This window comes from Branchiostoma floridae, chromosome 5 (genome assembly GCF_000003815.2).
Source record: "Branchiostoma floridae strain S238N-H82 chromosome 5, Bfl_VNyyK, whole genome shotgun sequence".
Classification (NCBI taxonomy): Eukaryota; Metazoa; Chordata; class Leptocardii; order Amphioxiformes; family Branchiostomatidae; genus Branchiostoma; species Branchiostoma floridae.
Genome location: NC_049983.1, coordinates 23,890,423 through 23,905,476, shown reverse-complemented (window position 1 = coordinate 23,905,476; position 15,054 = coordinate 23,890,423). Strand labels below are relative to the sequence as shown.

Here is a 15,054-nt window from a genome sequence, read left to right as displayed (position 1 = left end):
AATGAGGCTTCTATCAAATGAAATATCATTATGATAAAATGTTTTTGTATTGATGTGTAATAGTCAAAGATTAAAAAAGCCTTAAATATTTGAAGTGTAAAACCGTTTTTTTTCATCTAGTTCAGCACTTACCACATGGTACCATTCTCCATTTCTCATCATATTTAACAATTTAGAGCTCTTCATAGTAATAATTGCACATGCACTCCCTTTCTTCATTTTCCCATCCAGGACAAGACATTTCAACTCACCCTGCTTTTAACAATGGTGAGAATTTCCCCCTTGTTGAAAGGCAGATCTTCAGAGTCGTTACCCTGGAAGTTGTATTTGGCCAAACACTCTGTGCCTGGCACCCAACGACCCTGATGAGGGAGAATTGTTAGACCTAAGTGTTGATTTTACATGTCATGTAGATAGCAATGGGTGGTATAATATAGACTAGGATGATCAACTCTCAATAGTTAAAAGCATTTATTCTTGTGACTCAGGTGACCAAACCTGTCAAAGTGCACCACAATATTTTCCCTGTACTTTTACTATAATAATTATAATACTTCTCTTACATGCTAATTATGGTAAATCTAATAAATTTAACTATTCATGACCAATAATCAAAGGGAGAACCATTTTTCTGTTCATAACACATTAATTTTTTTTGTAACATTTCATTAGGTACATTTGTATAGACCTTGAGGCAACAAAAAATTATGCTACTCAGTAAAAAAAAATGGTTACAGGGTAATCAATGCTATTTGAAATAAAATTATGCATTTTCATAAAAATTCTCGTTTTGGTGACCTCTGCTGGGTTTCCCAGGTGGGTTCCGATGGGTTAAGAACCTGTCCCTTAGAATTAAATGTAATTTTGACTCAGTCTTATTATCTTCGCCAGCGAAGATTATGAGATTGCTTACTTGGGTCTGTATGTAGGTCAACAGCATATAAGTCGAGAATTTGTGTTTGGAACTTTTTGATTTTTTGCAAGTGCGTAGAGGTTGTCAAAAGACATGCCTAGTGCGAAAATGGTTTTTCTGGTGTTTTTCTACGGTACAGTAGCGAAGTTGTTATTTTTTCGTGTTTTTTTTTGGAAAGCATAAGTCAAAATGCAGCTGGGCGAATTCCACGATATTTGGTAGGTGTTTAGCGGTTGTAGAAAGGATTGTCATGTGCGAGAATGGTTTAGCTAGCTTTTACCTATGGTGGCGTAGCTGGCTTTTTATGTAAGTGCGTTTGTCTGTTGACATAATAACTCGAGAACCTTTGAATGGATCCTAATGATATTTGGTAGTTGGATGGGGGTCAGGAAAACGAAGGTCAAGCTCGATAATGGGCCCTCTAGTGGCTGCCTAAGGTACTGCAGGAAAAATTTAATTTTGACACTTCGTGTTCTGGACATGCTGTGGTCATAATTTTTGAGTGGGTAGATAGCCCTTGGGGTAGAGAGTAAGTGCTGTGAGTTTGAACCCCCTAGCGCCTTTTTGGGAACTGCAGGCACAGATTTCCTTTCAAACTTAGGACAAGAATAACTCGTGAACGTGTTGACGGATCAATGAGTGATGACTTACATAATGCAATACTAATTATGCAAATCAGAAGCTAATTTGCATAATTAATGAGGAAAGTTCATAAATCCATGCCAACAGCATATAACTCAAGAAGCTGTGTTATGGATTTTAATGATATTTGGTATTTGAGTAGCGGTTGCAGAAAGGAAGGTTGTGTTCGAAAATAGTTGGCGTAGCATTTTTCGTTAGGACAGTAGCGGGCCGAGTGTGTGCGTCTGTTTGTTTGTGGAATGCATAACTCGAGAAGCCTTGAAAGGATCCTGATAATATTTGGTAGATGGATAAGGGTCAGGACAATGAAGGTCGAGTATGATAGTGGGCCCCCTAGCGGCTTCCTAGGGTACTGCAGGAAAACTTCAATTTTTTACATCTCGTGTTCTGAACATGCTGTGGGTGTGATTTTTGAGTGGTAGATAGCCTAAGTGATGACTTACATAATGTAATACTAATTATGCAAATCAACAGCTAATTTGCATAATTAATTAGGAAAGTTTAGAATTCCACTGAATTCCATGATAGAACTTTCAAACTTGTTTGCATTATTTTGGGCTGAATAGTACTTTAGATAATAATCTACATGGAAAGATGCATTTAATTGTAATTAGTGGCCAATTAACAGACCTGAAATAAACTATTTTGTATACATCTTATTTTGACCTATATCTATGGTCACAGCTGTTTCTCAGATGCTTTGCTGGAGGATCCTTGTGAGCTGGACGCTCTTACACTTGGGAGGCATCCTCTGACAAGCATGAAATTCTGATCGATTGACCAGGGATGTTACCAGGTCACGGCGGTCGGTTGCTAGGGTATTCTTTCCCGTTGCTATGCGTGTTCAACAGAATATCGGGTTACTGGAGGCCTACTTTTGGCTAACCGTAAAATATTTGAAAATAAACAAAGTGTTTTGAAAAGGAAAATGTTTTCAAGATAAGATTGAATTAGTAATTTTACATACTTTGAATCTTGTCGTTTTAATTCAAATAGCTGTTTTGTTTCGATGTTGCTCAAACATACGATCATTTTCTCAATCTGTTTTCAGGAAATCCTTAAATTTGAACAAACTCTTGATAAGATGGGCCGCATGTGTTTAGGTTCCAAGCCGAAAGCTCTACCAGTTACGCCACGCCCGACACCACAATTTGTTTATGGAATATCTATCTCATAGAACAGAACTACAGCTCGTACAACAAGATGGACGAGCATAAATCATTGTAAAAGCTAAACTTGTTCTAACATACTAGTATGCCATGTTTACATATACAATCTCCGTCGTCACATAGCATTTTCACCAATGTCACAGTCTGTAATACACAGACACTGACACAAACGCACGCTCACACCAGAGGGTTAGCCAGCCAGCAGACAGGCCGACCTGGGGTCACTGGCAGGGTTGGAGTCAATCAGCTATTTTGTCTTTGAGGGGCTATGGATGGGGGGATCTGAGCAGCCTGACGTGATAGCCAGGCCTGGTAGACTGTGTAAAATATACCTCTGACTTAACTCGCGATTGCTAAACTTTACTTACTATTTTCATGAGATGGACACAAACGATAACCAAGGCAGGGCGGTAACAATCCTTACGTATGACCCTTAGATAACCCTTAGATGACCTATTATCTAATGTATAGGCCCGTCACTCAAAGTTTGTTTATTATTTATGTCTTTATGAAAAGACTGCAATGTACATTTAGAGTGAAATCTTATCTAAAACTAAAGACCTAGCCTAACCTAGCCTAACTAAAGACCTTACATCCAGCTTTGCTATATTAACATATTAAGCTGTATTTGGTGCTTAGCCGGCCCATTATAGCCATAATTACATACATTAATCATTCAAAAACAACGACCTTCGATAAAAAATGTTTATTTGGCGAAGATATGTGTTCGAGGAACTCTAGTTGAGTATATTGAGTTTTATTAGTGGGCTATAATGGGTGAAAACAGCCCAGTCACCCACCCTAAACGCGGACCCTTTTTAACCATGGGTGTAGTCGGGTTCTATATATAAGGGTTTATTTGTTCGACCGAACCTTTAAGGTTCAGGTTCTCTTGGGTTTAAAACCCTGAGTAAACCAAGGATTATTTGGGGTCCAGAACCCACAAATTATTATAGAGGATTAACAGTTGAATGACACTATTCTACTGCAATGACTTAATGCATAATATATATGGCCGTTGTAGTGACAGTACTACCAATTTCAAGTAAAGCAGAGGTGACCCAATGGATCCTCAAACTGAATTGTGAATCCTTGTGATCAAGTAAAATGGCAGACATCGAACAGAACAGGAAATATTTGGTTGAGCTTGAAAATAAATTTGCTCATGTATTTCTGGATACAGTTAAACCTGCCCAAGACGACCACCCGGGGGACCGGAAAAAAGCGGTCGATTTGGACAGGTGGTCGCTGAGAAGAGTATTGACTAAAAAAATGCCCGATGCAAAGTATAAATGGTTTCTGTTGTGTTTTATGGCAAATAGCAAGCACACTGCACACATGCAAAGAAGCGAGGTCTTTCATGTCAAATACAACACGCACACTGTAAACTGTAGATGATGAATTTAACCCCAAGCTTTTATTCCATACAGTGTTTTAAAGCTCAACATTTGTACACTAGGTTTGCTTAAACCCCCCCATTTATGTAAAGTCAGCTCAAATGTAACGGAATGACATCGGAAAGATTGTATATGTTATATGTTAGGTTTCACACGGGAGGAGATTTGCTTTCTTGGTTAAACCAAACACGCTGACACAGAAAGAGCTATTTAGGCAAAGCCGCTACTTTAGTGAAAGGCGTATGTGATATATTGAGCAGAAATACTCATAATTTGGTAAAAGCAATCATGCCTCTTTTTAGAATAATAATTAATGCTACCTTTCTGACATCTTTTTTGCACCTATACATAAAAGGGGGGAGGTTTGCTTAAACCTTCCCCCTTTTATGTAAAGTCAGCTCAAATGTAACGGAATGACACCGGAAATATTGTATATGTTATATGTAGGTTTCACACGGGAGGAGATTTGTTTTTCTAGGTTAAACCAAACACGCTAACACATCACGAGCTAGTCAATTGAAACCGCTGTTACAGTGAAAGGCGCATGTGGTATATTGAGTGGATATACTAGTAATATAATGGTAAAAGCAATGCCTCTTCTTGAAAAAATGATTAACGCTACATTTCCGACATCTTTTTTCCACCTATACATAAAAGGGGGAGGTCTCCAAATACCTATGCTAATAAGAGTTTGTAAAATGAGATCAAACGTAACGGAAAGGCAATGAAAAGATATCATCTCCCATATGTAATCTCCACTGCAAAGAGGCGAAGTTCAACTGATTGTATGTGAACGTATAGTCGGTTCAAAGCCTGTAGATGTTTTCTGTACATAAGCAATACCCGTTTCATCTATAAGGCACATATAAGAATGCTTAAAGGTTATGTTAAGATATTACCTGTATTTAATTTGCCTTAACGAATACGGAAATGTTACGGAAATGTAAAACTATGGTTTCCGTGGTCTTTACGATACCGTAAACTCTGCGGAAATATTTTCCCACCTTTAATAGGCTACATTTAAGTATTTCGGAAAGTAGGCTTAAATATTCGTTTTCGTCCTATGGATATCCCATAGGGACCAATAGTTAAGGCATTATTCCCATCATGCATCATACCCGATGGGTCTGCATGAAGGGGCAATACTCAGTTACTGTCACAGTGACTACAGTCACTGTGTTAATAATTGTTACAAATTTAGTTGATTTTGTGTACAATCATGATTATTTAGTCTTTTAGAAAATAAGCACTCTCCTCTGGAGGAAAATATGACTTTAATGTTCAATACTTAATATCAGTAACGTTAAGACAATTGATTTTATACATACACTCTGTGCAGGTGTATCGTTGCTCTGTGCAGGTGTGTCGTTGCTCTGTGCAGGTGTATCGTTGCCCTCTGAGATCCCAAGTTTCTGCACATAGTTGGCAGGAACGAGGCCTTCCCGCCCATCCTGTGCTCTTGCTTGATACCATGGAGACTTCTGCAAGTCCAATCACATTCAACATAAGTCAGTGTATCTTAATAAATCGGTCTGCCTACCGTAACATTTTAGCATACTGTAATTTGTAACCTTCACCACCAGAAAGTTGATCTTTATTGTTTTGAGTTTGGCAACAGTGGTCATGTGGCGGTGTATGTAAAAAGCAAAAGTCAGGATATTAGAGATAAATGCTCAAGAATTTAGATATTTGGTACTAGGTACTTGAGGGTTGGAATTTTGGAGTGCAGGTCATATTACTCTGCAAGCAGAAGTTTGACCCACACATGCACAGACAGACTCAAAACTACGAGTACCTTGAGTTCATTATTCATGGACAGAATAAAAATGGTTTTATACATGAAATGTACATTGTCAACAGGCTTTTTTTTAGTGTCTATGTACAGCCAGCACATCTATACTCACCTCAAAGGTATTAGTTATGGTAAGTATTTCCCCCTCATTAAATGTCAGCTCATCAGAGTCCTGGGCATCGTAGCTATATAAGGTCATGTACTCTGTGCCCTGCAACAACATAATGTATGATTATATTTATCTTCATGGCACAACAAAGTCGTATTTATACATTTTGAATATTGCTGTGCGTGCATGTATGATGCCTGCAAGTTTTACCCGCCCCACAATCCAGCTGTCTTCACCAATTGCCGGTCTCCCTATTTTTTCTCTTGCCTCTCAAGAGTCTCCATGAGAGGCAAGTGATAGTCAAGGCCAGCTGGTGCCTGCAGCGAGAGATTGGTAGCAAACCCTATTCACACCAGCTCTAGGGTACCTACTTTCATGATCATTCCCAGCCACACCCAACCTTTATTTTGGATAACCTCCATGAAATTTCATGGATGAACACATGATCTACAAGCAAAATAGACTGATATCTACTTGACGTGTGAATTTGTAAGGGTCTGCGAACTGTGTGAGAGGTCAGCAATATTAAGGGAGAAGGAAATGACTCTCGTGGTTGGTGTTGCATAAAACAATACTATACTAGAAGTTTGGTCAAAGGAGGTCACAGGAGGTCCCCACGTAACTGAAGGCGAGGCGAAAAACGAATGTTGCCAGAGGATGATTTTTTACTTGACATTTTCCCTTCACGCTATCAAAGATTTGAAGATTGAAGATTTACAGAACAAGGGCATCTGTAACAGTTTGAAACATGCCTTTTCAGCAAATGTCAGAGTGACAGAGTGAGTTTGAACCATAAGTTGTACATTCAGCATAATTTTTGTTCATAAAACAAAGTATGCAAGTAAATCTGTCATAGCCTAAAAAAATGCAAGTTGATAACCTTTTATGAAAATTGCTTAGTGGCCCAAACGAGCTCGCCGGAGTGAGAGAGTGAGTGAGAGTTAGTGGTATTTTGAGCCATAATATTATTAACAACTTTCTTACTTACCCCCGACATGGCTACTAGTTCAGTGTTACATGTCCCACCACATGTTCCTCACAACCTGCAATAAAAATAATGTATTGTCAATACCTATATATAAGCCAGGGTAATCTTAACTTAAAGTTTCAAGACCACCAGTTGCAAGGGGTTAACAGCAGGGGTCAGAAAATTAAAAGTAACTTTTGGCAGATGCTTAGTAGAATACTTTCCATAGTTTTTTATATTATAAACCCTTTCTTGACAAACTTTACAAATTGGGGGTGGGGGGTGGTAGGGCTATTTTCCTTCAATTTGTCCTTCATTGTATGACGTACATAATGTGTATCTAAATGTAGAAATTCAGAGGGGCGAGTAAGAACAGAAAGAAACAACACCCCGACTCCCGGGATTCGAACCCGCGCCGAACCCGGGCAGCCGGATCACAAATCCAACGTGCTAACCACAACACCAAAAGCTCAAGAGCTGTTGGCGTGGTCAGTTTGGCAGCGCTAGAACCCCACTGTTACACTACTCCCCCTTTTCTTTTCAAGATTCGTCCTCGAATCTCCGAGATCGACATCCCTGTGTGGCACATACTAGCCTGTTACTCACAGGGCCGGTGTGGGAACCATTGTAGAAATTCAGAGGGGCGAGTAAGAACAGAAAGAAACAACACCCCGACTCCCGGGATTCGAACCCGCGCCGAACCCGGGCAGCCGGATCACAAATCCAACGTGCTAACCACAACACCAAAAGCTCAAGAGCTGTTGGCGTGGTCAGTTTGGCAGCGCTAGAACCCCACTGTTACATAAATGCTGTTGCCTTCAAATTTGGGTGCCACATATACCATACCTGTAATATGGTCTTACTGGACAAGGTGATTTCTTCTCATGCAGGGATCCCTGGTACCAGTGCTGTTTGTGTCCATCAAATTATCAGCAGAAAGAAAAAATTCCAACATGGCTGACTGACTGCCACATCAGCAAGCAAACAGGTACAAACATGCAGACTGGACTTTGACCCTTCATCACCAGATGTAGGTTCACAGTCCACATGGGAGCCACTTCAACTCAGGGCAGAATATTTGTATAACTATTGATCTTCAAACTTGTTTTGAATATAGCTGACATGGCACCTGGGAGTTAACAATAAACTTCTGCCTTATTAATGGCCTATTAGAATAACTCAATGAATGCTCACACTCACTCACTTTCACTGTCATGATCAGTGTCCCTCACTATTAACTCACTCACTTTCACTCACTCACTCTCATTCACTCACTCTTCACTTTCACTCACTCAGCCACTCACTCACTCACTCACTCACTCACTCACTCACACTCACTCACTCACTCACTCACTCACTCACTCACTCACTCACTCAATCACTCACTCACTCACTCACTCACTCACAAAGTACTCACTCACTCACTCACTCACTCACTCACTCACTCACACTCACTCACTCACTCACTCACTCACTCACTCACTCACTCACTCACTCACTCACTCACTCATCTCAGTGCTTCCAATGTATCAAATGAACCCACGTAGACCTACATATAATATACATAGTGTGGCCTTCATGGCTGCCGTTGGCCAGGTGTGATTTGATTGCTACAGCTTTTTGACAGTCAATTGTGCTCTGACTTGTTCATGATATTCAGGAGTTTCATTAGTAAACATTTTTCGCAGCATAGGCTGAGGTACAGAAGGCAAGCTCTTAACAAGCAGGAGACATAACTATTGTACTGGGTAAGGGGGGTGGCATGATCCCTTGAAAATGTTTTGATATCCGACAGTGAAGCCCTTATGAATTGCTACTTTCGCATATTCAGGGACAAATTTTGTGCAGGTTTCCCTCTGTTACAGCTTACTATTAAACTATCCCAATGCCAAATATTGATTCTTTGAAATTTAAGATTTTATGAAGGGTCACAGGGTTCACCTAAGAATGAAACACCACCATGCTGGTTGGATATGAGGATAATCACACTTTTTTTCACAGTATAGGGGCTTCTACTTGATAAAACTTGCAAATACATTCAAAGCTAGAAAACTAAGGTTTGGTCAAAAATTACATGAAGCACTCACTGTACACATTGTAAAATACTAGATACATTATGACCGAATCTGCAACTGTAATCTGGGTTACACGTAGAGCTGAATTACGAGTGAACCAGTCAGTATGACAGTCACCAAAACGTTGGTGAGAACAAAGAAATGGATATGTAGGAAAAGTCTTTTAATTCAGTAACATTTAATCTACCAGTACCACTTGTTATAAGCACATGTTAGTGCATCTAAGATTGCCTACTTACCATTGAATATAGCCAGCACATATTAAGCACTCAGAGTCAGGCTTTTTAAGTTGGATCTCATCCCTCAGGAATCCATTCCAGAGGGCACACCAGATTCCAGTCATTGTTGATCTCGATGACCTTGAAATGTTCCTGGAAGACTTTGATGTTCCCGCGGAACGGTTGTTGAGAGAAGAGATGACAGGTGATGCTACACTCCCCATGGAGCCTGTGTTCCTCTGCACTGCTGAAGTCCTGGTCATCTGTACTGGGAACTGTGTCCGCCATGTTGGGTTGTGTGATGTTATGAAATCATTCAGAACATCAATCCTGAATTCATCATGAAGCATTTGATTATAGGGTGAATGCCCCTGTGTAAACACAACTGGTAATTGTATAATTGATATTTATGTCATACCTGGGCTGCTAATCTAACATTCATTAAGGCTGTTCCGAACTTGGTGATAACTTTACACAGGATTCCATACAATATATGAAACACACTCCGAGTGCTCCAAGCGCGGCACTGTTGAAAACTTGCAAACCGGATTCAGACATTGGAATCACTAGTTTTAGTTCTAGGCCATTTCGCATTGAGAAGTGTGTTTTCTCATTGGGTATGACATAAATATATAACAATTTTAACACTATGTATTCTGCATCACCCTCGGTCCCAGCCCTCCTGCAGGTTGGATCGCCCTCCTGCTTCCTACCCGTGGTGGGGTTGGTAACTAAAATGGGAGATAAAAAACACACCGCGTTGTCCAACTGACGGAGGCCACCTGTATGATCATCGAGACAACAACTGTTTACAAGTCAGGACCTTCACCTTTGAGTTTGACCTGTGCATGTGCACTTGGACCCATCAATGGGCTTATATAACTTATACTTAAAGCCCTTTCACAGAGATCAGAATGCATGTGCGCTTAAAATACAGGGTGCATGTGCACCTTGGTGCACCTAAAATTGGAGCTGTGCATCAAGTTTTTTCTCTGTCCTATCAAAATCTGCAAGCAATTTAATAACGTTATAATCCTAAATCCGCATCGACTCTAGCTCTAGAGTGAGTTCTAAAATTCAATCACTAGTTTTGTTACACTAGCCTTAACTGCAAACAAATATAGAAGTAGATCAGCGACAGTATTGACTCATCTTGGCGACATTCATCCATTTAGAACTTGTAAATTAAGTGGAAAATTCTGAAAACTTAACTTTGCCCCCCACCCACCGACCCACGTAAAACCAAGGAGGATAAGCTAAAGTTTTTTAACCTCCTTGGTAAAACTAAGATATATTCTCCAATTTACGCTGTCATCCCAGTTTCATATCTGTAGGAAGCCTCAACATTTCCTTATCCCATCGGAAATTAACGTCAACTTCAAACAGAACGGAATAATAAACTTCCACATACCTGAAGTTTGTAAAGTTTCTGTCTGGAATGAACTCTGACCTTTCGGAATATGCCACTCAGGATGAGGGGGTAGATCACACCAGTGTGTTAGAAGCACTGCCGTCTAGCGATTACGATAGGTACTGGCATGGCACTGAGCTATAGTATGAGTTTTGGCTTCCCATAGACTTCTATGTCATAATACGTGTGTTACATGGTCGCATTCATAATGAAGGTAACTTTACATGAAATGTTAGCAGATTTTTCATTCTATGTTGGGCACATTTAATCTATATATTATATTAAATGGGGAAAAAATGCCAATGACCAGAATCCAGAAAATAGTTGTGGAGGGGATCTGAGACGAGTTTCATCTGCGGCCAGTTCTTTCAGCTGCGAAAGACGATTATTTGGGGGTGGGGGTTGAAGCCAATAGTGCACCACATAGCCTCAAACTCAAAACGGAGCTCCACGTCAAAGAATCGCGGCGTTAGTTGCAATATGCTGAACTGCATTAGAACACATGTTTGCTTACCTGTCAGAAACTGATTAATGAAAAATTCTATTACTATTAACGTTACTATTAACTGTTTACATACGTGACTGATGAATCTTATGTATTCCAAGTGCGTAAGCGGGTGTAAGCATGTGTTACCAGGGCATCTCCATAGCGGACTATAAATTTCTCTTGATGGTGACGTGAACCAATTGTATGCATTTAAAGCGAACGATAAATTTCTGTAGAAAATGACATGAAACGTGGCTATGTATTCAAAGTGCGTGAAGTTGGCTCCATGTACTCTCCAAGCAGAGGTTAGGATTCGGCTGTTTTCAACGTTTTTTTTGTCGTTTTCATCAGGCTTTCTATTTTGTATTTTATCAAAAATAGAATAAAATACAACATAGAAAGCCCAATAAAAACGTTGAAAACAGCCGAATCCTAACCTTGCTTGGAGAGTAGGCTCCATGGAGCTATTAGGTTGGGCGCAGGGCTATTCTAATAGTTCCATAGAGCTGGTAGGTTGGGCGCAGGGCTGTTCTAATAGCTCTGTAGAGCTGGCCCGATGGGGCTATTAGTATCAGCTCTATGGAGCTATTAGTACAACCCCTATTGCCTTTATCATGAGGTGGGTACAACAAACTGAGCCAGTCTGATTGGCCTTTCATAGACGACGTTTTTTATCGGGGTGTTTACAGGGAAAGCGATGAAATTAACAAATAACTTGGACCGTTTTTACACCTGGAAAATAGTTAGTTTCCTGACTTCTTGGGGGCGTGGCTTTGTGACCCAACGGCGAGTGTCAAACGTCCTACCGGTCGTGTTTGCCGTGGGTATATAAGAACCATGCAAACTCTTCCCGGATACTGCCAGGTGAATCCACGCACTGCTGAAGGAACTACCGACCGAGTTTGCTGACAAACAGGACCAGTCACTCAGATAAGACGAGCAAAAATGGCCGCCGCGTTTCGTTACACCCGCGCACTCCTTTTGACAGCAGCTCTGATGGTGCTGATACAGCTGGCGTTCTCTATGACTATCGGTGAGTTACAGTCTTCGTACGATAAGTTTGCGGCAGCATCTATTAAAGGTACTCTCAGCATAGTCGTACAAAATCACATTTTCTTGTGACGGAGAGAGATTTTAGCTTCCCATACAGAACACTCGGCTCGGTTCTGTAACATGTTTTGCCGTTTGTGTAAATCGCAGGTGAGAATAATCGGGTCACACAATCGACAAAGGAGGATCACGATCGTCTGCATGGGGGGTCCTGACAACGATTCACGCTGAATTCAGAAGAACACCCTACGTATTAAGCTAAATCAAGGAAGGCAACGCCAAATTTGGCCACCTTGCTACAAATTACGTAGATAGGTATTTGAAAGCCAACAGCAAAAATTTTCCAGGTGTTGGGATTCGAATACCTTGGAAGGTTGAGACTTTGAAGCCAGGCAGATAACCTACTAGTACTAGTAATCGTATTTAGTGTTTATTTCTTTATTTATTGTGACTGCAAACAATGCAATATAATTCAGTGTTTATAATAGCGTGCAACGTTTTTTTACATCAGGAACAGGTGAGATATAGTCATGGAACTGTGGAAAAAAACACACAAGAAAGCAGAGACAGAAAGAATACACGTACGGACAAACGACCTCTAGGGCGATACGTGACGTAGAACCGGCAGGTCTAAACAATGGTTCAAACAAACGGCGCGAAAACACTTTGTCTGACCCTTGCCTCTTCCCTCATGATCTCAAATTATGAAAAGCGACCTGCAGGCCGATTTGAGCTTTCATGCATGGATAAACAAAGGTTCAAAGTTCAAACAAACAAACGGCGCGATAATACCAGGGGGATCCGGGGACATGCTCCGCCGGGAAGATTTGACCCATTTGAAAATTCGCGGTGGCTATGACACACAGAAATTCTAATTCAAGAAAGACTTTCTTCAGTACTCATGAGATTGCGTGGCGCAGCGGCAGCTTGTAATGTTTGACTCGGGACCGAGAGGTCTCGAATTCGAATCCTGCCGTGTCACCGATCTTGCGCCCTTGGGAAAGCAATATACACGGTTTTCCTCACTTTACTCAGGTGAAAATGAGTACCTAGCTTCGACTTGGGCCGTCCCTCGGAGGTTCCGTGTTCGGGGAGAGCCACACCACATGCACGTTAAAGGACCCCCACACGTGCGATGGTGCAAATCCTCCCGTCTAGAATTGGTGATTTTCTACAAATCACCCGGACTCCAGGAAGAATAGTGACATACATGTATTAGTCACTCAGGGAGATCTGTATCAAACCAAACCAAATCTAAGTAATAATTAATTTGTCTTTTAGACATGATGTTTTCAGTTAAGTTATTGATATTGAATTGTTTCAGTATGATAATCAATATTACTTAATATCAAGCAATCATTATAATTATGATGACGCTGTTAAACTTATCTATTCCAGGTCCTAACGTTACAACAACTGATCCTCCACGTTCAGGTGGGTGTTGAAATTTTCTATCCTGACCCAGACACAAAGCACTTGGCTTTTATCTAACTTCTCATTTCATTTCAAACTATTGAAACTGTCTGCACAAATTAGCCGATGTTGTTTCCTGATATTATGGCCATCAAATGTATGATGATTGAATACTCATATTAAGTAAACCTAAAACCATAGTGTCATGTATCAGAGGTACATAGGGTCACCTGGTTAATTACTAACATGGCATCAACTTAACTTGAAAGTTCATCTGTGTTGGTAGAAGCCATTCTTGAAATAGTTGAACTGTAATTTCCAACACAAAAATTGGACTCACCCAAATTTCCGACTGCACAGCATCAGTCTTTGTCAAGGAATGAACAATCCACTGCTGTCGTGACGTCACGTTATGCAGATAGAACACGTGACTTCCTGCAACATATGATCCACCGCTCACTGAGTCACGTGTTCTATGTTTTTGAAACTCTATTTTCCGTTCCTTTGTAGGACCTTCAGGCGGGCAAATCGGAGGGATTATAGGAGGTCTGAGTGGCGTCATTGTCGTTATTATTGTTGTTGTTGTAACTACGTCAAATTGGCATCGCAAGAAAAAAGGTGAGATCTTCTAAATTGATATTTTGATTTGCAAGTGTGTAATAAGGCCACAGTCATCACATATGCATGAGTTATTTACTGTATGTTAAGTTTCTGTTTGTATGTCAGCATATGTACGAGTAGCATTTCAATTTATGTAGTGCAGGGCCCCACTGCAAAGTAGTGTAAATCACTAAGTGGGCCAAAATGGGTAAAAATGACAGAAATAAATAAATTTCAAATATATTGTTTAATTCCAGCCAGTAACAATGAATATATATAACGTTCATAGATAAGTACAGAGAATGTCCTATATCTCAATGTCATGTTTTTGCTGATTGTTGTGAAATAAACTCAATGCAAATAACCTCTACCATGCAAATTGATTGACAAGTTTACTCTTTGATTGCAGCCGAGCGTGAGCGTGCAGGGAGGTGCTGAACACCATTGTCCGCCAGTGTCTGCGAAAAGAAGTCAGAGAATCTGCCATGGGAGAATCATGATCAAACTTGACTTTGATTTCAATCATTTTTTTTAGGATTAACAATGTAATGATAAAAGCGAAAGCGTTTCTCACTTCCTATTGCACTGCCCTAACTATAGTAACCGACGTTGACTTCTATTTGACAGACTAAGAAATTGAATATATCAACTCTTAATATAAATGCCTTACCAGAAACAGCTACTGTAAATTTGTTACTTAGGGGTTCGCATCTACTCGACAACTATTGCTCAGGTATTATATATAACTCAGTTGTATTTGTTGGTAACGAAACTATTTTCATAGTTTAATAGATTTTCTGTTATTATAATA

At 40.2% G+C, this 15,054-nt stretch overlaps 1 long non-coding RNA gene across 1 annotated transcript; it reads left to right on the top strand.

The window, feature by feature from the left end:
* Window positions 1-13,627: 13,627 nt before the first annotated feature.
* Window positions 13,628-15,054, top strand: LOC118416601. The gene is made up of 3 exons (XR_004831229.1): window positions 13,628-13,664; window positions 14,154-14,261; window positions 14,653-15,054. It is a non-coding gene; the product is annotated as an uncharacterized LOC118416601 (long non-coding RNA).